General features: G+C 35.9%; 1 long non-coding RNA gene and 1 pseudogene across 1 annotated transcript; one reads left to right on the forward strand and one right to left on the reverse strand.

Annotated features, from left to right (window-relative positions):
• Window positions 1-2691: 2691 nt before the first annotated feature.
• Window positions 2692-16189, reverse strand: LOC145046187 (putative lactoylglutathione lyase, chloroplastic; annotated as a pseudogene).
• Window positions 16190-17683: 1494 nt separating this feature from the next.
• LOC145047876 (uncharacterized) lies at window positions 17684-27201 on the forward strand. The gene is made up of 3 exons (XR_013682504.1): window positions 17684-17700; window positions 17803-17869; window positions 27121-27201. It is a non-coding gene; the product is annotated as an uncharacterized LOC145047876 (long non-coding RNA).
• The last annotated feature ends 637 nt before the right edge of the window (window positions 27202-27838 follow it).

The raw sequence follows: 27838 nt of genomic DNA on the forward strand, positions 1-27838 counted from the left end.
AAAGTTGGAAACTTTACCCTTCTAGACATCATTTTGGAGGAGATCTGAGTGTTAGAGTCCCTTGTTTAGATGGGTTCATCTTATTACATTAAGAGGTTGGTTTTCTAGCCAACTTGATGAGTTGATGGGATTTTTCCCGATATGTGCAGGTAATAGAGAAACTCGATGAGTTGGGTCAACTCAGGACGTTAACTTTGACCTTTGACCTTAGTCTTTGACAACGTTTGACGGTAATGGGGTTTGGGGCATACTGAGTTGTATTTAAGAAATTGTTTCTATTATATAGGGTTGTGTAGAGTGGATATTGGAATCTCGACCTAGTCAACTTTCATGCAGTATTGAGGTAAGTCTTTTCACCACACTCATGGGTCGAATGCACCAAGGCTGACCCATTAATTGATATGATATGATTAGTATTGGAGTGTGAAATGGTTTGTTATTTGATTTATATATGGGTTTATGTGAAGACCATGGGAGGAGCCCATGACACTTGGCAAGACCATGGGGGAGCCCATGACATGAGGATATAATACCATAGGGGTAGCCATGACATTCCATTGAAGACCATAGAGGGAGTGTATGGCAACTTTGTATGCATATGTATGAGCATGACATTATGTGATTATATGATTTCTATGATTAGGAACTCACTAAGCTTGTGCTTACACTTTTATTGAATGTTCCAAGTACTTCTGTTGATAAGGGCAAGGGCTCGGCTGGAAGACGTGGTGTGTATTCTCTAGTATTTTCACGATCAGCTTTTTGTACTCAGAATTCAAAATTAATATGGATATGTATTGGGATTTTTGTACTTCCTATCGATGGTATTTGTGAAATAAAAAGTTTAAAAATTTTCCAAAAATTGGTTCGTTACAACCAGCACCCTCTAAAGTATTGTTCCATACCTCGCAAGTACATCTATAGCACATGAATGATACCATTTTCCAGCCAATGTAACTATCTGATTTGATAATAATCTCTTTTTGAGAGAGTTGTAGACGATTTCACCAACTCTGCAATCACCATCATCATTGTCCATGTTCGACAACTTATTACACCATAACATGCAATTCATTGTCTCTCTTCACTTCATTGAGATAAATAAAGCCCAAATTAGAGAGGGGGTTATGTAATCTTGATCTTTAGTGAACTAGAATCGGGAAAGAGAGGGTTGGGTTTAACTTCAGGTTGTCTGCTTTCAAATATAGAGAAATCATGGACATGGCTTCAACTCCCAAATGAGAAGCAAACTCAAAGAAGATGACCAAGGCTTCGAAATGTGCTGCCATCATCGAACCATCTAGTGTTCGCCATCAACTGAATCATTGTTGCCCGCACCTTTCTGTACCTTTGATTCTCGTATTTCAAACGGAGATGCAGGTGGGTCTAGGGTTTTGAACGGGGATGGAGGCGAATTAAAAAGAAGGAAACGAATGGGTAGAAGGAAATCAGGGAAGGGGTTAGGGTGTTCTTGGGTAGAGATATTTTTTTCTTTTTTTTAATCTAAAAATTATAAATTAATAAAATAAAATCTTAAGAAGAAATTATTAAGGGCAAAATAGTCATTTTATATCCATAGGGACAACTCAAGTCAAAAAAATATATAATATAAGGACGGTTCGAGTTAATTTCTAGAAATAGGGATAGAACGTGCAATTTAACATTTCGACCGGGGACAAACCGTGTCATTTACTCAAGATTTTATGAAACCTAGTTTTTAGGGATTTGTTAGACTTTATCTTATTGTTTTAGAAGTTATCATATCTTTTTCGTAGGATCTAGGATAATTTAATACTATTGAGTATTGACGACGGCTCGTCAAAAATCGTCATCATAATCTCTGTCCTTCAAATTCCCCAACTTCAATATGGACCGTAATAACTCGCTATTTACGCTCTTTCTTGCAATTAACCCAAAAATCTAAAATTGTACCGCTACTATGAGTAACTATATCAAACCATGTGGAGTAATCGACACTTTCGAGCTTTGTTCGATTCCGCTTACAACAAAATCTGTTGATTATTTACGCCTTACAACAAAATTGTTTTACAAAACATTTATGCTCAACACTTGTTTAAAAAAACAAACTTTTATGCATATAAGATATAAATACATATATGCAAGCTTGTTGTTTAAAATATAACTTAATACAATCTTTGCTGAAGCAACCACTGTTTTCTCATCTACAAAATTGGGGGATACACACTCTAATGTGTAACACCTTGATGATCCATTTTATGACCGTATATGAAGCTATATCATGTTAGATTTAAAAAAAAAAATTAATTAGGCCTTGCTCTAGGTTTTTTAGGGGTTATTACTTCTTTGGTAGCTCAACACATGTACTCTTTACCCGCTTATGCATTTATAGCATAAGACTTTCCTACTCAACCTGCATTATATACTCATCGCCAATATATTGTAGGATTCATCATGACAGGAGCTTTTGCTCATGGAGCTATATTTTTTATTAGGGATTACAATCCGGAACAGAATGATGATAATGTATTGGCACGAATGTTAGAACATAAAGAAGCTATCATATCTCATTTAAGTTAGGTCAGCCTCTTTTTGGGTTTCCATACCTTGGGACTTTATGTTCATAATGATGTCATGCTTGCCTTTGGTACTCCGGAGAAGCAAATCTTAATCGAACCTATATTTGCTTAAGCATGAATCATTGTAGCTCTTTCAAAAATCCACATTATCAACAAGAACCTGCAATTAATTGAAAATAATTTATCAAACCAATTTATTTATTTAAAATTTGTACACCGTTAAATTCAATAATATTTTTACCATTTTCCAACCATCGGGATCCAAACATGCTGTAATTTTGGTATCAATATCAGGTAATGGTCCAGGTTCTCTTGTAATTTTCCCGCTAAAAACCTTAAGTGCTTCCGCAGATTTATAAACATCATTTGTCCCTATCGCCATCTATTAATAACCACAAGTCCATTAAACATGGCACGACATAACAGAAACAGTTAAACATGTTGTAGTGCATTTGATGAGGGACTAATGTCAATGGCACAAAAACTATCATTTTTTTCTCTCTCTCAAAAAGGTGGGGCAAGGGCTACTTATTCTTGATCTCTTGTTTGTATAAAAGTCATAAATGTCCACATATCCATAAATATAAAAAGAGATTGGTTAAAAACATATCTCATATTACAATTAAGGACCCAAAATGACACCCCATATAAAAATAACCCTCTAAAACTTGTCCACTCCTTACCTTCTCTCATCATGTTACTATTATGTCTTGTCTTATTTTTGTTTGATGTCATGATATATTATGTTATGTCTTGTTATGTCTCATGTAACAAATACAAGTTTTTTTTTTTATTTTGGAAAAAGACCTGTGCATAAGCATTGCCCTTATCGTATTCCGTGACTCCATAATTATAAGTCAATTCCAATAAACAATTTTTACTTTCGGGTCCATACCCCATCATTGCAATCATATACTGCAAAAACAGTGAAATTACATAATTATCAAAAACTTTACAAACACAAATAATTATAACTTCAACTTCAACAAGATTAGAATATAAAAAGTCGGATTACTTTATATTCAGGACTATCTCTTTTGCGTATAAGCTCCATACCAAAAGCCTAAAGTAACGGAAAAAAAAAACTAAAGTTAACAGGGAAAAAAATGTAAATTACGAAATTTCAACTAAAGACTACTTAAAACCTTACACCTTCTCATAGAAAGCAATAGAACGATCAAGATCTCCAACACGAAGCATCACACTACAAAGTGGCTCGGGTGTCGGCCCTCTTTCTATAAGTTCAAATTTATAACCATAGGATATTCAATAAATGCTATATTTGTTTTTCCATTTTTTACTGGACCCGGTTCACGAGTCATAGTGCCACCCTTTGCTTTTAGGCTCCACGGTGTGGGTGCAGTTTCATACCGCACTTTATGCCACATAGACTTGGAACACCGTCCCCAGACCGCGGTTTGGTGCGGTCTTGGCCGCAGTGCGACAAGGGAATACCGCGAATTTTGATTGGTCTTTGGGTGTTGACTAGCTTTTTGACCGTTGAATGGTCTTTGTGGTTAATTTCTTTTTTTTTTTAACTTTACTACACACACATACACACCCACACACATACACACACACACACACACATATATATATATATATATATATATATATATATATATATATATATATATATATATATATATATATATATATATATATATTACCATTCTACACAACATTTTTACACAACTTTTTATCATATCTCTACTCCTTTTCTCTATTTTTTTTTATGAAAAATGTCATCTTCCAAATGATCCAGCAAAGAAAGAACATCAGTCAGAAATACCAACACCCCACTACCTTCATTTGATCAACGGATTTTCTCACCTCCGTATTACCACTACGGCGGTATGTTTCCGTATTTTCCACAACGACCAGAGCAACCACAACCACAAACACCACCACTACCACAACCCAACCCGGATTTTAATCCATTTGATTTTTTATCTCAACTCGAGTTTGTTCAACAAACACAAACACAACCAGAAACGGTTGTTTCTAATTCTGAACTGGAATTCATTACAGAGATTCAGCCCACTCAAGTAGCAACTAAAGGAAAAGAGAAGGCGGAGGCTAGATGTTGGAACCATTGAATCAATATTTCAGAAGATGCAATGGTTGGAAGCATGACCGCTTTTGGATTCGTGTTTTACACAGGTTCCATAAAGGAATGAACCGTGGAGAATACCGTTCAAAACATCAATTGTACTCCAAATGGGGGAAGATGAACGAAGAATTCATGTTGTTTAATGACTTGTGGAACAACATGAAACGTCAATGGAAAAGTGGAGAAAGCGATGAAGTGATTTTGAAGAAAGCGTTGAAGGTGTATAAAAAAGAAAATCTAAAGGCTTTCAAGTTTCTTGAAGTTTGAAATTTTTTGAAAGATAACAGGAAATGGTTGAGTAGCAAAATATCAGACGAGCATATCGATAGTGGGTCAAAACGCAACAGGACATCTGAGTCTGACCACAGTACATCAGATGCTCGTGTTCAATTTGATCTGAACGAAGATGAACCTGTTTCAGTTTCACCACCTTCCCGACTAATGGGAAGAAACAAACCAAAAAGCAAAGGCAAAGGCAAAGCGTCAGATCCAGATGATTCGAAAGAAATGGGATCCGACATGAAGGGTATAAAAGACAGAATCGACAAGATTTTGAAAATTGCTTCTGAAAGAGAGCTTCGAAAACAAAGGGAGAGCGACATGCGAATACTAGCGATAGACACGTCGAATATGACCGTTGCTGAGATTGAAGTGGTTTTGGCGATGAAGGAGGAAGTGAAAAACCGTTACATCAATCGTGGCTAATTTCTAGTTTTTTTTCAAGTTTTTAATTGTTTCGTGTGTGTGTGTATGTTTTTTAAGTTGTAGGTTTTATGTTTCTACTTTGTTTTCCTAAATTTTCAACTTTTTTTTTTAAATTAAGTAATGTATGGTATTTGTATTTTTAATTAATGAAATATTATTTTTTTAAAATTATGTTTTTTATTAAAAAAATCAGTTTTATTAAATTAAAATAGTTAAAAAAAAAAAAAAACAAAAAAAAACAAAAAAAAAAAAAAACACTAAAAGTGTGACACCACTCCCTTGATGTGGTAAGAAACCACACTTGAGTGGTAAAAAATGACATGACACTTATGTGGCGGGAGAGGGAGTACGGTTTCAGTGACACCACACCCTCCAGCCTTATCAGATTGACAGTCCTTCCAAGTTATGTATAAACATTAATACTAAGGTGTCCCAACAAAATAGAATGAAAATCTACAAACTCACATCATCTACTACAATACCAAAATGACCAAATCCGGATCCAAGATCATATTTGTCAACTCCATAATCTTGCAAATATGAACACATAGTTAGTCAACTTTAATGAATCTACATGGCCATTATTTCATAATAGCCTTAGAGCTTCTCCAACCATAAACACTAAAATGGTGATTATTTAGCTCCATTTTAGTGATTTCATTCAAACTAACCTTTAAAATGGTGATATTTAGAGGCTTTTATATTTAGCCTCTATACTTGGTTATAAAATGGAGCCAAAACAAAAATGGTGCGATTTTTGAAGGTTGATTGGAGTAAAATTGGTCACTAAATGGTGTTTTAGAGGTCCATTGAAGTTGGCTTAAGACCAGAGGTGGATTTAGGGGGGTCATCAGTGGCACCAGCAACCCCTGACTTTTACAGCCATAGTGGAAAAAGTTACGATTTTTTTTTAATTATTATTTTTTCTACGATCGTGCAACCCCTAACTTTCTCATGCAACACCTACTGTAAAATCCTATGTCCACCCCTGCTTTAGGGTGTGTTTCAGATTCCTTTTTAACTTAAAAGTCCTTTTGTAAAAAAGAGTTTTCTAAAGGAATTTTTTCTAAAAAGGTCTTTAAAATGTATTTAGCTGGACTTATAAGATTTTTAAAAGATAAAAGTTGAAAGTAAAAAAAATGAAATTTTATGACTTTTAAAAAGGCTTATTTTTGTTCATGACAAAAAATTAATTTAAAAGAACTTTTCTATTTTGCCGAACATTTTTTAAACTTTTTAACTTTTTGGAAAAATTAAAAGTTCAAAAGTTGTTTTAAAAGGAAGGGAATATGACTTATTAAGGTAATTAACTTTTCGATATGTTTACATCTGGGTAACTATCTTTTTTCTGTACGCATGTAGGTAACAAACGTTGGAAGTGTTCACATATGACCATTATGACCTGCTATAGCAGGTTAAATCCTAGATGTGAACGCTTTCAATAAGTTCGTTACCTAGATGTGTACAAAAAAATAGTTACCCAAATATGAACAAAACGAAAGTATAAATTAAATTACATGAATGGTCCCTGTGGTTTGGGGGAATTTGTGTTTTTGGTCCCTAACTTATTTTTTTTAACTTGGATGGTCCTTACTGTTTATTTTTGTTGCGCGTTTGGTTCATGTCTTACCTAAAAAGAATATTGTGCCCTTATTAATTTATTTTTTTAATTAATTTTTTTATTTATGTATTTATCTTTTACATATTTAAAAAAATTAGACCACACATATCTGTAGCTCATCGGATGATCCTTACCGTTTATTTTTTAATTAATTTAATTTTTTATCTTGGATGGTCCCTACTGTTAATGTTGTTACGAACTTGGTCTCTGTTTTACTTAAAAAGACTATTGTGCCCTTATTAATTTTTTTAATTATTTTTCTTGTTTATATACTTATGCTTTATATACTTGTAGCACCTGGTTCCCGATACGTATTCCTTGTAATTAACAATTTTTTTATTCATGCAATTTGCCTTGGACTCGGCGAGTTGAAGGACCAACTCGCCGAGTAGGAGCGGGATGAGACGCGGGGTCTGAGCCTCTGACTCGGCGAGTCGGTTCCCGGACTCGGCGAGTAGGCCCTATTTAGGCAAAAACCCTAACCCGGGTGTTTGCACCATATTTAAGCACTCTAACTCGGTCTCCTTTGTCCCTAACACTTCCAGAAGAGCTGTAGAGCGAAACCCTAGCCCCTTTGTGTCCTTGTGAGTGATTTTGGCCTTGTGAAGGAAGTTTGAAGCTTAAGAGAAGAAGAAGGAGGTGGAAGAGTGCAAGGAGGAGAAGTAGATCCGACATCTACCCTGCAAGAGGCTTCCATTCAGGTAGAAAAGTCCCTACCTTGATCACTAGTTCATTCAATTCCCTTTTTTGTCCCTAATTGGTGGTTGTCAAGCCCTAATACACCAAACTCCATGTGTTTGTGCTTAATGATCCGAAAGGACTTTAGATCTAGACCTTATGGACATATTAGAAGTATAAAGTTTCTGTGGTTGAAGTGATTGAGGTCCCCATTGAGTGTATGACCTCATAAAGAGCTTGGATTTGCCTTTTGTAACTTGTAGGGCCATGCATGCACGTAAAGTTTGCAACTTTACATGATAAGCATGCCCTAGGAACATAGATCTATCGTTTTGAAGTGTTGCATGTCTCAGATTTGGTCTATATGGGAAATGGGTCAAGGGACTCGGCGAGTCCCAAAGTGTAACTCGGCGAGTTCTATGAAGATGGCCTTAGACTCGGCGAGTTGGATGAACAACTCGGCAAGTCCTATGAAGATTGCCTGGTGCTCGACGAGTTGTTCTTCAAACTCGGCGAGAGTCAGATGAACTGTTACTGAGTAAGAGGGGTTTAGGTGTTGAAGGTCTAACCCTTCGTATCTGCACGCGGAATTAGCAATTTAACGTGTAGCAATGGTCCCACAAAACCCAAATCCTCATAAAGGATGCTCTGGTGAGGATTTGGAAGCGAGTAGGAGATCTGCTCGTATGGACTCGACGAGTTGTTCTTGGACTCGGCGAGTCGGATCGCGAGTTAGTTCTATCGTCCCAAGTAGTGAGTTAAGGGTGACTCAGTGAGTGGGATGAGGGACTTGTAGAGTAGGACCGGGTTGGTGGGAGAAGGACTCGGCGAGTCGGTGCCATGACTCGGCGAGTCCAGTCAACTGGAAGTTGACTTTGACCAAGGAGTTGACCTTGGACCAGGGGTGGGTCAGTCATCTGACCTAAGGGTGTGTATGAGAGGCTAATCTATGTTTATGATTTATAGTCGGAGGATTACCGATTCAGTAGTCAGGCGCTTAGCAAGCAGACTTTCAGCAGCTACTTTTCGAGGTGAGTTACCTTCTAGTAGCGGTGGATCTATAGCCACAATGTCGGCCCACCAGTAGGAGACGTATGATAGATGATTGTCTTTGTGATATCATCTAGGTTTGTTACTACCTGATATATTATATGCTATCATGATATGTTGTATGTGATAGTAGTAGAGTTCGGTTGTTAGGACCGAAGGGTAGTCAGACACCCCGGGTACGTCTGACAGTATGTGATGATATGTTTGCATGCTGGCTTGGTATGTTATATGTGATAGAGGTAGTAGGAGGGGACTAGTCCCCGAGTTTGGTTGTTAGGACCGAAGGGTAGCTCAGTCACCCCAGATACGTCTGATAATATGTTTATGTTATGTTATATGTGATAGTAGTAGTAGGGGTGAAATAGTCCCTGAGGTTCGGATGTTAGGACCGAAGGGTAGTCAGCACCCCAGAATGGCTCGACATGGGTAGGTCGGCACCCCAGAATGGTCGTACCGGGTAGGTCGGGCACCCTAAAAATGTCTGGCAGTATGTATGTGATATGATTGTATGGTATGTGGTACGATGAGGGGACTCACTAAGCTTCGTGCTTACAGTTTTTAGTTTTGGTTTCAAGTACCTCTTCAGCGAAGGGGAAGGAGTTGGCGCGGTAGCGGCACATCATACACACACATTGGATTTCTGCATTATGAGATGTTCTGGGATTGTACTCCGACATTATTATTATTTTCATGTTTTGGGTTTTTAGACACGAGATATGTTTTATGAAATGATATGATCGGATGATGTTTTACTACAATTGTGTCACACCCCGAAAACCTAAGGCGGAAACATTTCCGAGGCAGACTCCACGTTGAGTATCAAATCCAATGTACATAGTAAGGAAAGTAAACAACCATTACATTACATATTCGAATTTACATTTGTTCAAAAGTAAAGTGTTACAAGTGTTATACATATGAATATGTGAACAAAAGTAGAGACAAGTCTTCTGTACGCTCCGTCTTCTCCAAAAGATTCGCGGTTACCTGTCTAATATGGACCTGAGAATACAAGTAGTTTAAAGCTGGTGAGTTCATAAGATGGTTGTTTTGTGAAAATGTACGAGTTTCCCTTGGTTTTCCGAAAAGTTTGTTATCCAATAAAATCCCATATTTTCTTAAAAGTAATGTTTGATTAATTGTTGATTACACGGTTTTGGTTATGTTTAACTATGATCCCAGAAAAGTCCCATACTTTCCTGAATATTGGTTTTCAATGTAAAAGATGTATTTTGTGAAACGTGGTTATGTTCAATGTTTCCCTAGGAAAATCCCATATTTTCCTAAAGGTAAGTTTAGTTACTAAATTTCGATGTAATGTTTGATTACCTTTCGTACTTGTTATATTAACTAGGTATTCTGATATCCTAATGGTGTTACACTTGAATGTACCTAAATGTGTGCCTTCGTATTCGTATCTCTATTCTTAATCATGTTCATTCTTATATTTGTATTCGTATTCGTATTTATATTTATAGTCCTATTCGTATTTGTATTCGCATTCGTATTCATATTCCTACTCCTAATCCTAATCCTATTCGTATTCATATTCACATTCGTATTCGTATTCGGGGTCGTATTCGTATCCCTACTTCTACTCCTAATACTATTCGTATTCGTATTCGCAGTCGTATTCGTATCCCTACTCCTATTCCTATTACTATTCGTATTCGTATTCGCATTCGCATTCGTATTCGTATTCGTATTCGCAGTCATATTCGTATCCCTACTCCTATTCCTATTACTATTCGTATTCGTATTCGCATTCGCATTCGTATTCGTATTCGTATTCGCATTCATATCCCTACTCCTATTCCTATTACTATTCGTATTCGTATTCGCATTCGCATTCGTATTCGTATTCGTATTCGCAGTCGTATTCGTATCCCTACTCCTACTCCTATTACTATTCGTATTCGTATTCATATTCGTTCTAAATGATGATTGGTATGAGTTATTCGTAGATTATGAAACATAATTTGTAACATTTTATTAAGAAATCTATGATTAGTCTGAAAGCTAACTTCGTAATTCGAACTATTTGATAAACACAGTTTTTGATATTAGAACATACAGTATAAAATCAATTGAACTAAAAATAATAAGTTGGAGTACAAGATTTCCTTGTACTTTTGCTTGTATTCCCCCCTGAAAACAGTGAAAAACATTTGAAAAAGGGTAGGGGTATTAACTCACAGGTCGAGAAGCGTGTCGGATTCGATGCTAAGTATCAGTTCAGGGGTTGATAACGCGTAAGGTTCCTATGTAATATGACATGATATAAAAATGTATCTAATTAGACTTTAAATCACTAATTAAATATGATTATACACTCCAAGACGCGAAAACACTTCAAATCAAGTGTTTGGAGTGACCCGGGTGACATCTAGGGACGTATAAGGCTCGAATATGGAGTTTACCTCTCAAGAGTAAACTCACAAGAGGGTTTACGGTCCTAATGACCCATTCCCCATGAGTTTACGACTGTAAACTCATGTGGGGTGTTCTATGGTGTCAAATGGTCTTACAACACTTGGGAAAATTGGCTAGAATGGAATCTAGGGCTTAGGAATGGATTAAACCCACATATGGACCATGTAATGGAGTTTACGGCCTAAGAAGATGTTCTTGGGAGGTTTATGGCCGTAAACATCCATGGGGTAGTTTTGGCATGAATTAAGGTCCTTAACTTGATTGTGGTTGCTTCTAGACTCATTTCTAAGGCTCATGGTGTGTTTAAGTGGCATCTCAACACATAAAAGTGGGTTTAAGGTCTAAGAAGATGAGTTTACTCCCCATGAATGGGTGTTTACGGTCCAAGAATGTGCTTGGGCCGTAAACTCAAGTTTATCCCATTTGATGATGTTTTGGTGCATTACATGAAGGCTTATGAGGTTCTACACTCCCATAGAAGTTCATTGAAGGTGTTTAGGGGCAAACTAACACCTTAAGAGGTGTTTAAGGTCCTTGCATGGGGGTTTATGGTCCAAGAGGGTTCTTGGTCCGTAAACTCATGTTTACACATCAAATTCCATGATTTTGTGGTCCTTGGTTCATGCATGCAAGTTTCTAAATCGAATCTAAGCCCTTGAAGTGTTTTGGAAGGGTTTTATGGCACAAAAACCCCATTTTCATGAGTTCACGGCCTAGGGATGTTCTAGGACCGTAAACTCATGCTAAAGGTCCTAATCCTCATAAAAATCTAGAATTTAAAGGCGAAATGTGTTAAACTAGAAGCTAGAATAATTACCTTGATGTTTTGAAGCTTGATTTGGGTGTTTTTGGCTCAAAATCGGATTTTAGAGAGAGTAGAGAGAGAAAGTAGAGAGAGAGTGGAAAAAGCTTCAAATGAGGCTCTCTCAACTTTATATATGCTGAAAGTTGGGGGCACGGTGGAATTCTACTTGATACTGTCGTCAAGCGAGGCTTTTAGTCGTACCCGATTTTAATTATTTTTATAAATTGACGTAATAAAATTTATTATTCTTCCAAATAATAAATTGAGGCGTTTCCATGCATTTCTAATGTATTTGGACAATTATTAAGTCATTTTAGCAAACTCAAATAAATGACTTAATTTTTGAAACGAACGGAAACAATTAAAAATGAAGAATTTTTAACGACGGAACGGGTTACGACAACGGAACGAACTTCCGGTTGTTACAAATTGTTTTACAAACCACTTATTTAAATGAAATTTTTGGGCGTGAAAATTGGGTCGTTACAATACTTAAGAAAAATTAGTAGACCCCACATATTTGTATCTCCTCACCATCTCATCTTTCATTCTTCTTAACTTCTATTTATTTTCCATCTTTAGTGATATCGACGTCTTCATCATCACTTCTTTTTTCAGTCATTCAACTCCGTAAAATCAACACCACAACTCACTAAAGATGAAGAGACAGTAGGTTATGATGTTGGTTCGTCAAAGTTGAAGTACCAAAAAAAAGATGGTGAAGACGTTAATGTTACTAAAGATGAAAAAGAAATAGAAAATGGGAAAGATGAGAGATGAGATGATGACCGGTAGGACCCAAATTAAATTTTTGAAATGTGGTTTCAGGTTTACGGTGAGGAGATACATATATGTGGGGTATATTAATTTTTTTTATATAAAATAAATACATAAATAAGAAAATTAATTAAAAAAAATAATAAGGGAAAAATAGTATTTTTACGTAAGATAGAGACCAAACACGTAACAAAAATAAACAGTATGGATCATCCGAGTTAAAAAAAAAATCATTAAAAATAAACAGTAGAGATCATTCGAGGAGATACAAATATGTGTGGTCTATTAATTTTATAAATATGTAAAAATAAATACATAAATAAGAAAATTAACTAAAAAATAAATTAATTAGAACACAACAGTCTTTTTAGGTAAGACAAGGACCAAACGCGCAACAAAAATAAACAGTATGGACCATCTAAGTTTAAAAAAAATAAGTTAGCGACCAAAAACACAAATTTCCCCAAACCACAAGGACCATTCGTGTAATTTAAGTTTTACTTTTCGTTTTGTTCATATTTGGGTAACTATTTTTTTTGTACACATGTAGGTAACAAATTTATTGAAAGCGTTCACATCTAGGATTTAACATGCTATAGCAGGTCATAATGATCATATGTGAACACTTCCAACAAGTTTGTTACCTAAATATGTACAAAAAAAAGATAGTTACCCAGATATAAAAATACCAAAAAGTTAATTACCTTAATAAGTCATATTCCCTAAAAGGAAAGCCAAACACCCCTTTAAACCCCATCTTGTTACACAAGATATGACAAAAAATTAATAAAACAAAAAAAAAAAATGCAATTTTTGTCCCACAAAAAAATTGGAAAATGGTGGGATCAAATGATAACAACTAATAAAGTAGAACAAGGTGGAATGATAACAATAGAAAAATGTTTTTTTTTATTTGTCTCAAAAAGGTGGGATCAGAGATTTGTATCAATCTTTGGTTTGTACAAAAGATAAAAGTATCCTTATCATTGTATAATTATAAAAAAGGGTTAATATTACTATAACCCTACCAACTATCAGGTTCTGTTTTAAATGGTTTTTTTTTTTTTTTCTTTTTTTTTCTTTTTTTTTTTATTTTTATTTTTTATTATGTCTTTTAAGGGGCATAAAATCCATTTTTACCTATTAAAAAAGGACCTTAACCTGTAATTACCAGTTTCCTTATTAACATGGCTTTTTCACTTAAAATCGAAATTAAACTAAAATCCTCCTCACTTTTTTATCCATCGTCTTCTTCCTCCACAAAACTAAAATCCTCCTCAAAGCTTTGATGTTGCTCCCATTCACAAAACCAGCCATCATTCTTCCTCTAACAAAATAAGTCCATCATAATCGACCCAAGAATGCCATCTAATCTGTGTACATCAATATGTAACCACTAAACATAACGGGAACAATGATATCATGATATCCGACTGTAATCAACGATCTCGGATATCTGTGCTGCAAAGAGATGGTTTTGAGATTTGTTTGTCAAAAACAAGAACCATAGTAAATCTGAACCAAATCAGACCTTCTAAGTTTTTATTGCTGGTGGCTGTTTTTGAAACTTAAGAAACGATTGCAAGAATGAAAACGACAAAACTCAAAGATTTGTGTCAGCTGACCGGACCTCCCATTCATTTTCATCTTTGGTGCAGGGACTCAGCTCACGTTCATGGAAGTCCCCTCTGGTGTTCTATTCCCCAGACACATTTTGTTTTGGTTTTTTTCCCGATTTTGTTCCAAATCTAGGTGTGATTTGTTTCTTCTGATCTTGGAAAAAAGATAATGGCAGATAGCGGAAGATGCTGGTGGTGAACAACATAAGATGTTGTTGGTGGGCGATGCTTGTTGGTTTATGGATTTGAATCTAAACCCCAAAAATGGAGTTTCAAACTAAAGATGTTGGTGATGGGTTGAAATTAAACATTTATTCATATTGTTCATAAAACATTAAAAAAATCTATTTAACTTTTTAATCTAGAAAACAAAAGTACGATATAAGTTATTGAAGGGTTTATTGCTATGAGAGAGAGAGAGAGAGAGAGAGAGAGAGAGAGAGAGAGAGAGAGAGAGAGAGAGAGAGAGAGAGAGAGAGAGAGAGAGAGAGAGAGAGTCAAAAAACATTGCAACGCATGTGGACAAATTTCAAATGATGTGGCAGTAAATCATTTTGACTAAGCAAATGTTATCCCTTCCATTATTTGATAATGACTTTTTTAACATATTAAAATGGATTTTATGCCCCTAGAAAGCCAATAAATAACATTAGAGATCTTTTAAACCAAAACAGAAAAGTTTATAGAGCGTAAGTGACATTTAAAAAATAACATTAGAAAGTTTGTTCAAGAACACTAAGTTTTAGTAAGGCTTACTATAAGTGAGTTCAATAACAAAGTGGGAATCTTCTGGGCCATATCCAAGAAATGCTTTTGCATATCTCTCTCAGTGTTCTCCCGCTTCCTTAACAGTTTCATCCCCAGGCACTCTCTATAGAACCTGACCCCACATTTCGATTAAATTACAGAATTGCCACTAAAAGAACCAACATAAATGCGAGTTGAAAAACCTTACTTTATTGTTCTATCAATATCACCAACATGATATACAACATGAAGCATTCTTCTATTGTCACGTTTGACCCATTCCAAGGCACTTTCTTTGCTACTTATCGTGCTTCCATGGGCCATGTTAGTGACAGTTTTAGTTGACACCATGTTTCCTTCACGTCTTATTAACTTACACGATTTATTATAACCCAAAGTTTGTAACTGCATTTCCACTGGATAAACATACAAAGGTAGGTAATGAAATTGAGGATGATGATTGATTTTCGCTTATGCTTGTGTTATATTGCTTTTGAATGTTGATATTGATTAGTAGTTGATTAATCAGTAACGTATGATCATAATCCAGATCCTAAACATGTTGAATTTGATTCTAGACTAAAGCTATAAATTTCTTTACAGGTGCTAAAATCAATCTTGGAACTAGAATAGGACGTAAATAAACGAAGCTTAGTTCCAAAGATGAACCTTAAATTCCATGTTCCAAAACTCCCGACAATGCGAAATGCAAGGAATAATGTATTCTAAGATTCCAAATAGGAGCCCAAGATCGATAAATGAATGTTAGAAACGACAAAATAATGCATCAGAATCTCGAATCCAATAGAATGGAAGGCTATGTGCATTCATACCTCTGGTGAAATCGAACGAATTAAAGCTCCGGGAGGAATTGAAGGCGGAAAAAGTTGCAGCGAATTGAGATGATGCCATTGATGAGAAAGGACGGATTGTGGAGGACGCCATTCCTAAAATTCTGACCATCTTCATTCAACAATCACGCACACAAACACGTAGTTGTGAATTTGAATTGCTCTGTGTATCCGAGGGGTATTTTGTTCTTGAGGGGCTGTTTGAGTATTCATTCTTCATCCGGTGAGATGGTTTACTTTAAGGGTGTACGTATAGTAAATTGGTATAAAATTGAAGGGCTTTTACATAAAACTTTTTTATTATACTAGTTAATTAAAAAAATATATTAAAATGTAAACAATATGTATTTTTTTAAAAATAAAATAAAAAATAAGAAATGAAGAACGTGTTAATTGCAATTTACTACTACATATATAAGTGTAAGTATTATTTGGTTTTTTAATTTTAAAAATTGAAATAAAAAAATATAAATTAACATTTAGATATTATTTATTTTAAATAAATGAAGTTTTTTTTTTTTTTTTTTTTTTTTTTTTTTTTTTTTTTTTTTTCATTTGTCACATTTTAATTCAATTTGCTAAATATCATTTTGTAGTTATTTTGGTTTAACTTTTCTTTTCCACAAGTTATTTTATTAAATTCCGTATAGTATTTTAATGTAATAATTATATATACTATTAATCCTTAAAAGGTTGGTTAACAGGAATGCTTTTTGACTCTCGATTTGGCCACAACTTTATGCAGGTTTAACACAATTGCCTCGCCTTTTTGGGATTTTACACTCACCTCCCTTCCCTTTCTTTTCTTATTTTACACCACGCTGCCACCACTATTGTTCTTCAATCAGCTTCTTCTACACCACCGACCTAAACACTTCCCGAACCTTTCCATAACTATCTTGCTTTACCTGCACAAAACATTTCGTTCTCTCTTGGCCGCTCCGTTCATATGAAGAAGGTGGGTCTGCCAGGTTTGTGGTGGTTTCCGTGAAGAGGGTTTATGAAATCAAAGTACACACCTGGAATCGGCATGAAGAGGCTGCGGTGGTGACGGGCATCGCCAGTGACGGAGCAGAATTTGGAGTCTGAAATTCAGATTAAGGGTTTAAGGGTAAGGCTAGGGCTCTAAATGAGCAACAACTTTAGGGGTTATGCTTATCATATTAAATCCTGACCCATTTGTTTTAACTGAGGAAAACCACCGCACACCACCATCGCCATCGTCTATTTCATCCTTTCTTAACAATATCAATAATGGAAGGGAGGACTTTCCTTCCCTTTTCTATCACCACAAGAACTGACGGCGGTGTATGGTAGCTGAATCGTTAGACTCCGGGGTAGCTAGCTGGAATCAGGTAAAAAGATTACTTGGATCTCTTCTTATTTCTTTCATTTTTCCGATACCTTCGTCATGCACAGTGGACGTCCCTCCTTCATACACATGAACACGATTTTTCAGACCTGGTACACAATCAACACCTTCGTTTCTTGTGATTCCACACTATTAATTTTGGTGTTGTTTATATCTAATGTTATCTATATGCTTTCTACCTCAGGACTCTGGTACACAATGGCCATGTGTTTGTGGGTTTTCTATCGGCTTTCAAAAGGGAAGGAAGAAGGAGAAACAAAAGGTGTCGATGGCCTTTTTGTTTGCTCATGAAAAGAACAAGAACAAAGTCTGTTCTGCTAAAAATTGTTCTGCAATTTTCGTTTTGGGGATTGTCATTATTTTAATCGTTAGTGGGTTTCTTCCTCAACGCCTTTTTATTTTTTCCTGTTTGGTAAACTGTGATATGAGTCTATGATCTGGTTGTATTGATGTTAAAGTTCCAAAATCACTAGGAGGAATCAATGGACACTCATCAATCTAACCGAAGCTTTGGAACTATCTTGGCCCAAGCAGACAGTGGTGAGAATTTCTTAATATTTTGAAAATATGCGAAAAAAAAATCTTTCTTTTACTTATATACTTTCTTAAACTACTAGGAAATCGCCCTAAGGAAAGTTCTAAAATAGCTAAAAAAACAAAAACAAGAAGGGTGAGCAAATGGATAAATGTTCACAATTTTTTTAAAATTGTTTTCTTTTACTTTAAAATAAAAAATTGGATAAATGTTCACAATTTTTTCTTTCTACGAAACTAAGTGTAATATCCTAAATTTTTTTTAAGTTATCCCAAATTTTTTTCTATAAATTCTACTGAAATTTTGGAATGACAATGTGTAACTACAACATATTTGGAGGAAAACCAACTATGATTATCGTTCATAAAATAAGTGTCAAAAACTAGTTATATCTAATCTATCAACTATAAAAATATAATTTCTAACCTTAACATGCCCTAAAGCTATTCAATACTTCATAACCACTTCCTATGATGGGGTTGTTACTTTGACAGTTACTCGTTTGCCTTTACTTCGTCTTATTATCACATAAGCATTATCTTCTAATAGTTTACTTAATCATTATCTATACATGAACCTATAACATATTCCATCAACAACTAACTACTCAAAGCCTACTGCCTACTCAAAGCCTACTGCCTACTCAAAGCCTACTTAATCATTATCTATACATGAACCTATAACATATTCCATCAACAACTAACTACTCAAAGCCTACTGCCTACTGGCTAGCAAGATAATAATACGTAACATTATATCACAAGTGAATAGACATATTATGCTAAGTATAACGATTGTATTTATCATACAATAAATATATACTAAACTAATGTAATGAAATGCATATGACACTATGCAACTCACACAATTGACTCCGTTAGGGATCATCTGCCACCCATTTCATGTATGAAGTTATGTTTTGCATGTTCATGTTTTAAGTCTTGGGTTTTATGAGTTTTGCTTTACCACAATGCAATGAAGGGTGTCTACCATGGCGTGGTGTTTTCCATGTAACAACGACGCGGTAGGTAACTCGCCATGGGACGACGCTGCTATGGGATCAAAATCCTAGGTCTCAGATCATGAGCCACATTTAAAAGGATGTTAGAGCTAGGTTGTTTCCTATCCTCGACCTCCTTCTCCTCCAGAGGAGTCCTCCAAAAAGCTAAACTCTCTTTTTAGATCTAAGCCTCTTTTGGTGCATTTTGTGTTCTTGAAGGGAGAAGAGCTTTTGTGAGTCTTAGAGCACCTAAGCAAGCTAAAGTCCAAAGCTCCTCATGGACATTTGTAAGTATTCAAGCCTCTCTTTATGTTTCATTCCATTTGGATCTAGAAAATGAGCAACTTTCCTAGTGATATGTAACTTTTGAGAAGTTGAAGTTTAATAAAGTTTGCAACTTTATCACCCTTTGAGGTGCATAGAACATCATATGTTTCAGATTTGAAGTGGTTCACTTGCTTGATGCCATGCATAAAGTTTTGACTCTATTTTCACCATTTTCACCTATATTAGGAGGACATGTATGTCCATAAATTTACGATTTTTTTTGGTCCTTTGGGATGCAAAGAAGCTTTCTAGAAAAATTTAGGGTTGTCTTAATGGATTAAGAACAAAATAAGGCTTTGAATCTACCAATCAGCTCACGGAGCAATTAACAGGTGACAACGGCTTGGTGGGTAGGATCATCGCGATGATCATGGTCTAGCCGGACCACATGGTAGCCAGTGTCTTGTCACAATGTGGTTAGCCCTGACCATTGACCTTTAACTTTTTGACCAATTTGATTTTTGGTCAAACATTAGTAAAAGTGTATCTTAGGCCTTTAAGTAATGGAAAAATAGTCTTTTTTCCTAGGATAAGGACTAAGAGAAGATACTTATTATGTAGGTTATGTGTTATATGTATGTTAACTGGATATCAGCCCCTCGGGGGATCTAGTTAACTCAGAAGGATGTTGGGCCATGACATACCTCACGAAGGGAAGTGGTGAATACCAAGTCAACTAGGGATAGACCTCCCGGAGGGAATCTTGCAAACTATGGTAAGATATTTTAGCATGCCATTGTATGTTATGTGATCAAATTTATGTGATTATAACTTGATGTTTATGTGTTATCATGTGGAATGCATATGATTTTTATAATGGGTGAGTGTTGTGATTACTCAGTAAGCCTTAAGATTATAGTTGCTACTTCATGTTTTTAGTTGTAGGTTCTTCCGCTCGAAGGGCAAGGAGCTGGCATGATTAGGATATCTAGAAATTCCCAGAAGGGCATGACATTTCGTTTAACCACTCCACGTTACGTTATGGTTTTCAAAACAAAACTTAGCTTCCATGTTTTTACAATGAATATGTTGGCGTGACCAGTTAATGATAATTTTATGAGTTACTAATGAATACAAATGAAACCATTTTGTAAAAAATATACTATGATTTTCAAAATTTTATGGTTGGTTTTTTGGGATGTTACAAGTTGATATCAAAGTAATGGTTTGAGACAATTAAATATTTTTCCTGTTGTGTTTAGACTCAAACCACTTTATATTTTCATAAAAGAATTGTTTTTATATGAAAAACTATGTAAAATGGACCAACTTTGATAATATAAGTGAAGGGAAATACCACATTCCTCAGAGAAGAGAATACAGATCATGTAATCGTCCGAGCTCCACAGTTAGTCATCATGACTAAGTGATATGGTATATACTGATTTATGTGATGAAACTGATTTATGTGCCTTATGTTATGATTATATGCAATCAATATATGATCATATGATAGGAAATGATTAGTTCCACTGAGGTAGCTTGTAGTTAACCTTCCATGATATTGCATGCTAGTAGATAGACTAAGGAGCTTATCAGGATAGTGTGCTAGAATTTCTTGTTAAATTAGTTGCTTGACTAATGAATTGCTTAAAATCTATATCAATGTTATTTAAATGTTAAAATGAATGTGTTGTGATTACATTCCCCCATAATTAAATAGTCTTATATTCGTTGATATGGACCTATTGAGCAGCTCTTGTTTGAGTCCAATCATTTTAGTGATGAACCTCTCAGTCGAATGATTGTTTGGTTTTAGATGCATGTAGTAAGTATTTATAAGATAGTTAATTAACATTGATATAAGTTTCTTTTTCTCGGTAAGATAGTAGGGTGAGGTGGAATATATATAGTTAGAAGAGTCCTAGAAGGTGAATCTAGGAAGATTAGTGACGTATGATCGTCTGAGCATGTGTATATATGATTATAACGTTAAGTATTGGTAGTGAGTAGTGAGTTAGGAACCATGAGAAAATTCTTGGGACGAGTATGGATAGGTGTGGAAGGTAGTGTAATATTCATAATGCAAGTCTTTACCCTTTAACCCTTGGAATGAAATTATTTTTGAAAAGGAGGTCCCTACATACGCTAGGCGTACATATGCTTATGCTTAGCGTACTAGGGTGATTTGGACACGGACATGCACCACGTATGCGGGGCATACTAAGGTGTATGTGGGGCATATGTGGCTTAAGACAAAACCCTAATCTTTGGTCTACAAACCTTATTTAAGCACTCTTATGTCATTTGGACCTAACCCTAAATAGCCTCCATTGCCTCTTATCGTCCCTAAACCATAGTTTGCAAAAGAGTGTGATTCTTGAGCTTAAATGTGATTTTGGTCTCCATTTTAGGGGGTTTGCAAGAAGGAGATTGTGGTGATCAAGTCTTGGACATGGTTGAGCTTCTAGATCTTGCATCTACTTCACCTTGGGGAACTTTTGGAGGTAAAGAGTATAGACCTTGCTTATCGTTTCGTTAGTTTGAGTTAAGGTTTGGTTATAAGTCCATTCTTGGTCCATGGATCCTCTCTTGTGAGTTTAAGCAACTCCATAGACTAAAAATGTTAGATCTGAGTTCCCTTGGAATGTTAAGAGCATGAAAATGCCAACTTGATGGGTGTTGTGGTACCATGCAAGACTTTAAGATCTTAAATGGATTGTTAATGGATAAATTAAGGTGTTGGGTTCCCATATGGCATGCAAAGACATAAACTTCCCAACTTTATGCCTTAAGATCTTTAGAATAACCAAGATCTGGAATTAGAAGAAGCGGATTCATGAATTAAGCACTTAATGGCTTTATGTCCAAAATCTACTTGTACATTTGGCGTACTATCTTGTACATTGTGCGTACCACCAAAGAACCTAGTACGCTAAGCGTACCGAGGTTGTACGTTGGGCGTATGCTTCTAGTGGATTTTGTATTTTCTTTGGGCTTTTGAGCCATTTGGTCCTTACTTAGCCTTAGTCTTGGATCTAATAGAATATTTGGGCCCTTAAACTTGTTATTGTTCCATAGGTGACATGGTTAGGCCTATTGGGCCTTGTGGACCATTATTGTTCTTGGATGTTGGATGTTAGGCCCATTAATAAAGAAAGACTATTGGGCCTTATTAGAGGAGTTTGGACTTAGGGATTTGGCCTATGCCTTGAAGTTATGACTTAATTCTAATTAGGTTAATTTGTGTATAGATTCTTAATATTCAATTCTCACTATGGAAACATTTCCATATTTCCCATATGAGAATCCATTCTAAAAAGAATCATATATTCAGAATTATATCAATATGGTCCATCCATTAATATAGTCCCAACTGTCCTTCAGCAACCAATCCTTGGAAAACCTTAGATCGTCATTGACAGTTGTTTAACTATTTTAGTCCTATTCAATTCGGGTCCCTTTTCCTTCTTAATGCCCTAGGCATTTTGAAAAACAAAACACATGAACATTATAGCATATGCAATCGATCCTATACCCGAAGCATATGAGATACGATTCATAATGTCTTACATAAAGACATGATATTTGACCAGACTCTTGCTATAATGTTTCCATATATAGAATTCCCATGTTGATACATTCCAATTAAAACTTCCATCTAAACCTTTAGATTTGAAATGAAGTATAAGTATCCTTTCGCTTAAATCTTATTACAACGAAACAACTTTTTCAAACTTTGCAAATTAAAAAAACTTCGTTTCCTATGAATATCATATATTGATAACATCATGATCATTCCCTAAAGCTCTAAGACCAAATTGAAAGTCGCCATTGACTATCTTAAAATGGTAGTATATTACTGGGGAATCCGAGACATCAACTACTTCAGTCATCTGTGGGTCTGGGTAACTTAGGTCAAGCATTATGGCATCAAGTTCATGTACAGAGAACCCATATATGTCCACATAATCAATATAACGCACTTCACCTCCAATATACTTTATATCAGGTAATTTAGTAATCTTCCCATCATGATGTAGCTTAATACTAAACCATGTGGGTGCACCAGCTATAAAGTCAAATTTTTGTATGAATACAAAGTCAAAACTATGTGTTTTTAGTGTGAAAATCAAGGGGAAAATACTTTATAGGAAGTTAAAGAAAACAAAGCAACTTACCATACATAGATGATACCTCCAAAACTTCGTTTTTTGGTCTGACTTGCCACATTACATACACAATTTCGACTTTAACATATGAAATCACCTTCTCTTGGTTGCTTCGATTAGGGTTTTTGGATAAGAAAAGAGGGTTTTTGCAGGTTCTAATCGAGCAGGAAAAGGAAGAGTGAGGGAGGTGAGGAGTTGACGTGTCTTTGGGGTCGTAAATGAGGGGGTAAAGGATTTTCTTATTCGTTGACATTTCCATCTGCAAAGATGGTCCCTAGAACATGAAAAGACTAAAATGCCCTCACGTGGAAGGCACGTAATGGAGTTAACAACAACAATTTAATGTGAGTTAAGTTGGGGGACCATTTCCACAAACAAACCATGTCAAAAGGACATTGAACCCTAAAAAGTCGAGGTTTGGACCAAACCTCGAAAATTTTGCATACCACAGGGACCATTTTTGCAATTTTGTCTATTTATTAATATAAGCTAATTGTAATGAAGGATTTTAAAGTTTATGTATAATTAGGACTAAACTGCAAAATTGGTCCCTGTGATTTGTCAAAAATTGTGGATGGAGTTCAAAAAGTTTCTGACTTGCACCAATAGTCCAAAATTGAATCTTTTTTTGTGGTTTTAGTCCCTGATAAAAGTGAAAAGTCTTTTTTACCCTTTTAATTTTCTTTTTTCCATTTTTTATATGTATGTTAATATATATTTAACTTAAAACTAATAAAAGAAAATCAAGCTTCCCCAATCATCCACCCATACCCACCCCATTCTTTTTCTTTTTATTTTCCTTTCACTTTCTTTCTTTTCCTCTTTGACTATTTCTTTTGTCCGCCAACTTTCCCTTTTCCTCATCTAATATTTTCTATCATTTTCATTCAATCGAAATCTAGTGTTAGGAAAAGTGAAGCCGGAGAAGCACAAGGCAAAAGAAATCCAAGAAAAAGTGGACGCGACCAATAGAGGCTTGGTCTTATAAATCCCTTACTGAGCAGCTCGCTAAGTTGACCGGATAGTTCTTGCATCTCAGCAGGCACTAGATGATAGGGCGATTTGGCTACGGGGGTAGCTCCTAGAATTAAGTCGATCCTGAACTCGACCTGACGTTGGGGAGGTAAACCTGGTAGCTCTTCCGGAAAGACGTCGGGGAAGTCGCGTACTATGGGGAAGTCTTTTAGGTCTTTTGTTTTCTGGCTCGTGTTGACAATGTGTGCAAGGAATGCACGATATTCCTTACGCAAGTACTTCTGGGCTTGAATACTTGAGATCACATGAAGGCTCGTACTGGGTTTGTCTCCGTAGATTATCAAGGTTTCGTTATTCGGTAGGTTTAGACAGATGGATTTGTTGAAGCATAGGATGTCGACATGATGGAGACTCAACCAGTCCATGCCCACAATGACATCGAAACTCTTGATCGATACTGGTATGAGGTCAATTGGTGTGACAACTCGAAATTTATTCCGTCACTTTAACCCACTTCCGTTAATAAAAAGTTATTTTTATTCAAGTTTTTCGTTAACTTTTGAGTTAGGTAAATACATTTGGGTTACTGTTATATATTTCATATACGTCTTAAAGCAATAAAATCATGTGAAATACCCTCGATTTCGTTCGGAAAAATTTCCAGCTCACAACTAAGTCGGGTTACGGCCATTTAATCGGGTAAAATCGTAAACTTCGTTTCATGTCGGGATTGGGAGGATCCCCACCTGGCCGTGAACTCAACCCTATCTAAGGGTTGAGCAGTCACCATTTGAACCTTTTTCACACCCTTGGAACTTTCTCTCTCTACTCTCTCTCTAGAAAAGTTGGATTTTGGTCGAGAATTGCCCCTTTCAAGCTTCATAACTGTAAGTTAACCTTCCTAGCTTGATGTTTAGCTTAGCATACTTACTAATTCGAGGTTTAATCATCCAAAAAACCCAAAGAACATGTGTTTACGGTATAGGAATATCCCAAAACTGTAAACACCCTAAAAGGAGGTTTTGATGCCCCAAAACCCTTCCAAAACCCTTCCAATGCTTAGCTAATGGCCTAGGGACTTGCATGAATGATCTAAGAACCCCAAAAAATGAAAATAGAGGTGTAAAAATGAGTTTATAGTTTGGGAATGTCCCAAAACCGTAAACACCTCCAAAGGTTCTTTAAGTGCCCCTAACACCTTGTATAGCTTATATTTGGGTCTAGAACTTTGCATGCTTAACCTACATCTCCAAGACACATGAAAAATGGACAAACATGAGTTTACGGCCGTAAACTCATGTGTTTACAACCGTAAACTCACCAAGGAGCCATTCAAGAATAGTCAACTCCATTTAAGGGTCATTTCAAGTTCCAATCACTTCCATACCCTTTGACTCAACCCTAGGACCCGTCCTTGAGTGAGATAAGACCTTTGAGCACCCAATATCACCACTCCCATGAGTTTATGGTCGTAAACTCATGGGGATATGGTCTTTGGACTGTAAACACCCCTAAGGGTTCACACTTGAAGAGTAAACTCCTTAACGAGGCCATACACTCCTTAGATGCAACCCGTATCATTCCTAACACTTGAAATAAAGTTTTTCTGCGCATTTGAGTGTATTTACTTGCTTAATTAGTGGTTTAATGACTAATTAGATACAATTATGTATCAATTCGTGTTACATAGGATCCTCGTGTGTGTTTAAGTCCTAAATTGACACTAGCATCCTACCCAGCACACACACGTCAGGTGAGTTCATACCCCTACACTTTTTCGAGTTTTTCATGTTTTCAGGGGGTGGGGAATACAAGCAAAACATAAAGGATTTCGTATTTCAAAAAAACTGATGTAATTATAACGACTTTTGATCAAACTTTTAGATACCTTTATCCCTTTTGTACTATGCAGAGCATAAGGGATGCCTTCTAAATATAATTACATAGTTTTCTAAACAACATGGGAACTTATCAAACCATTCAAACTATTATGGGAATAATTTGGGATCTTCATTACTTGCTTCCAGATTTTAATGTCATGCAAAGTCAATATATAAACTATGTCTGATTTAGTTTATCCATTATTAACCTAGAGTATCATACTAAATAATTACCTGGTGTTTAATTATTTATACTCTACTTTGTTCCAAACGACTTCGAAACTTTATAACAGCTAAATACCTCGTGAATTAGTTAATACTAGCTTGTGAGACTTATCTTTCTTATGCCCTACGGGGTACTAATAAATCCTCTCTGGTAGTATAACCAGAGTCTCCTAAAGGGAGAGCGTGAAATTTGTGGATAGATCTATTCGGGACTGACAATCCCACACCTAAACTGCTAGCTACAGTTAGGCGGGCACACCTGGGGTGACAAATTTTGGAAATCGTACGACGCCTGAAGAATGTCAAGGAGGGCACAGGTCAAATCAGTATGGTTATACGACTCACAATACATATAAACTAACTTTGTTCAAAATCACTTTCTTTCTTCTATAGTTTTATTTATGTAATAAAACTACCTACTTACTTACTGGAGGGTATTCCAGGGACACAACTAATGGTTTTATCTTTAGTAATAAAACTACTATACTTACTGGTGGTAACCAGGGTTTTCTTACCGTATGGAAATCGACAAACATGTTGGAAAATATGGGATTTTCTGGGAAAACATGCACATGTATTTCATAACTCAATAATGATGGTTTTTTATATTTACTAAAATCTTTATCAATGGAACTGAAGTATTTTCATAAGATTTAGTAACCCGTTTTTCCTTACAAAGCATGCTTATGAACTCAATAACTTTATGCTGATATTTCTAAAACTGCTTGTATTCTCAGGTTCACGTTAGACAGGTATCCCGCTTACTTTTGGAGAATACGGTGCATATAGAAGTTTCGTCTATACTTTGTTATTATGATTGTATATAAACTAGGTATTTCTTAGCTTTCAAACAAATGTAAATATTTTTATGTAATGTAATGGTTGTGTTTACTATGCTTACTATGTACAATGGTTGTGATACTACGCATGATGTCCTCCGCCCCGGAACGTTTCCGCCATCGGTTTCGGGGTGTGACAATTGGGAATGAGTGATTATCTAGTGTGAGGGTACAACGCATGTAGATCTCTTTAGAACTCTTTGTCTTTCTATTAGCCATTTCTACGACGAAGGTTTCTTTTAATGGTTGCGGGGATTGTTTAAGTAAGTGTTTAAAGTTTTGGTTTACGAAGCTTCTCTCTACCCCACTATCGAATAGGATACAAGCAGAAGAGTTATCAAGAAGGAACGTAACCGTGACTACTGTGGGGTCTGCTACTGCTTCATTGTGGCCAATAGCAAGTAGTCTTCCTGTTCCTCCCGTATTCCCAACTTTTGGAAAGTTTCTTTTGAAATGCCCTACTTCGCCACAGCCATAGCAGGCCTGGCTTACTCTCGAGCTGGGGACCTGAGAAATGGGTTTAGGTTGAGATCTCCAAAACCGGGCGGTATGGCCCTTCCAGTCGCAGTTAGTGTTGTGCATTTCACAGCAAGGGCCGTTATGATGGAAGGAGCAC

The sequence above is a fragment of the Lactuca saligna genome, chromosome 5 (assembly GCF_052625555.1).
Source record: "Lactuca saligna cultivar CGN05327 chromosome 5, ASM5262555v1, whole genome shotgun sequence".
Taxonomy (NCBI): Eukaryota; Viridiplantae; Streptophyta; class Magnoliopsida; order Asterales; family Asteraceae; genus Lactuca; species Lactuca saligna.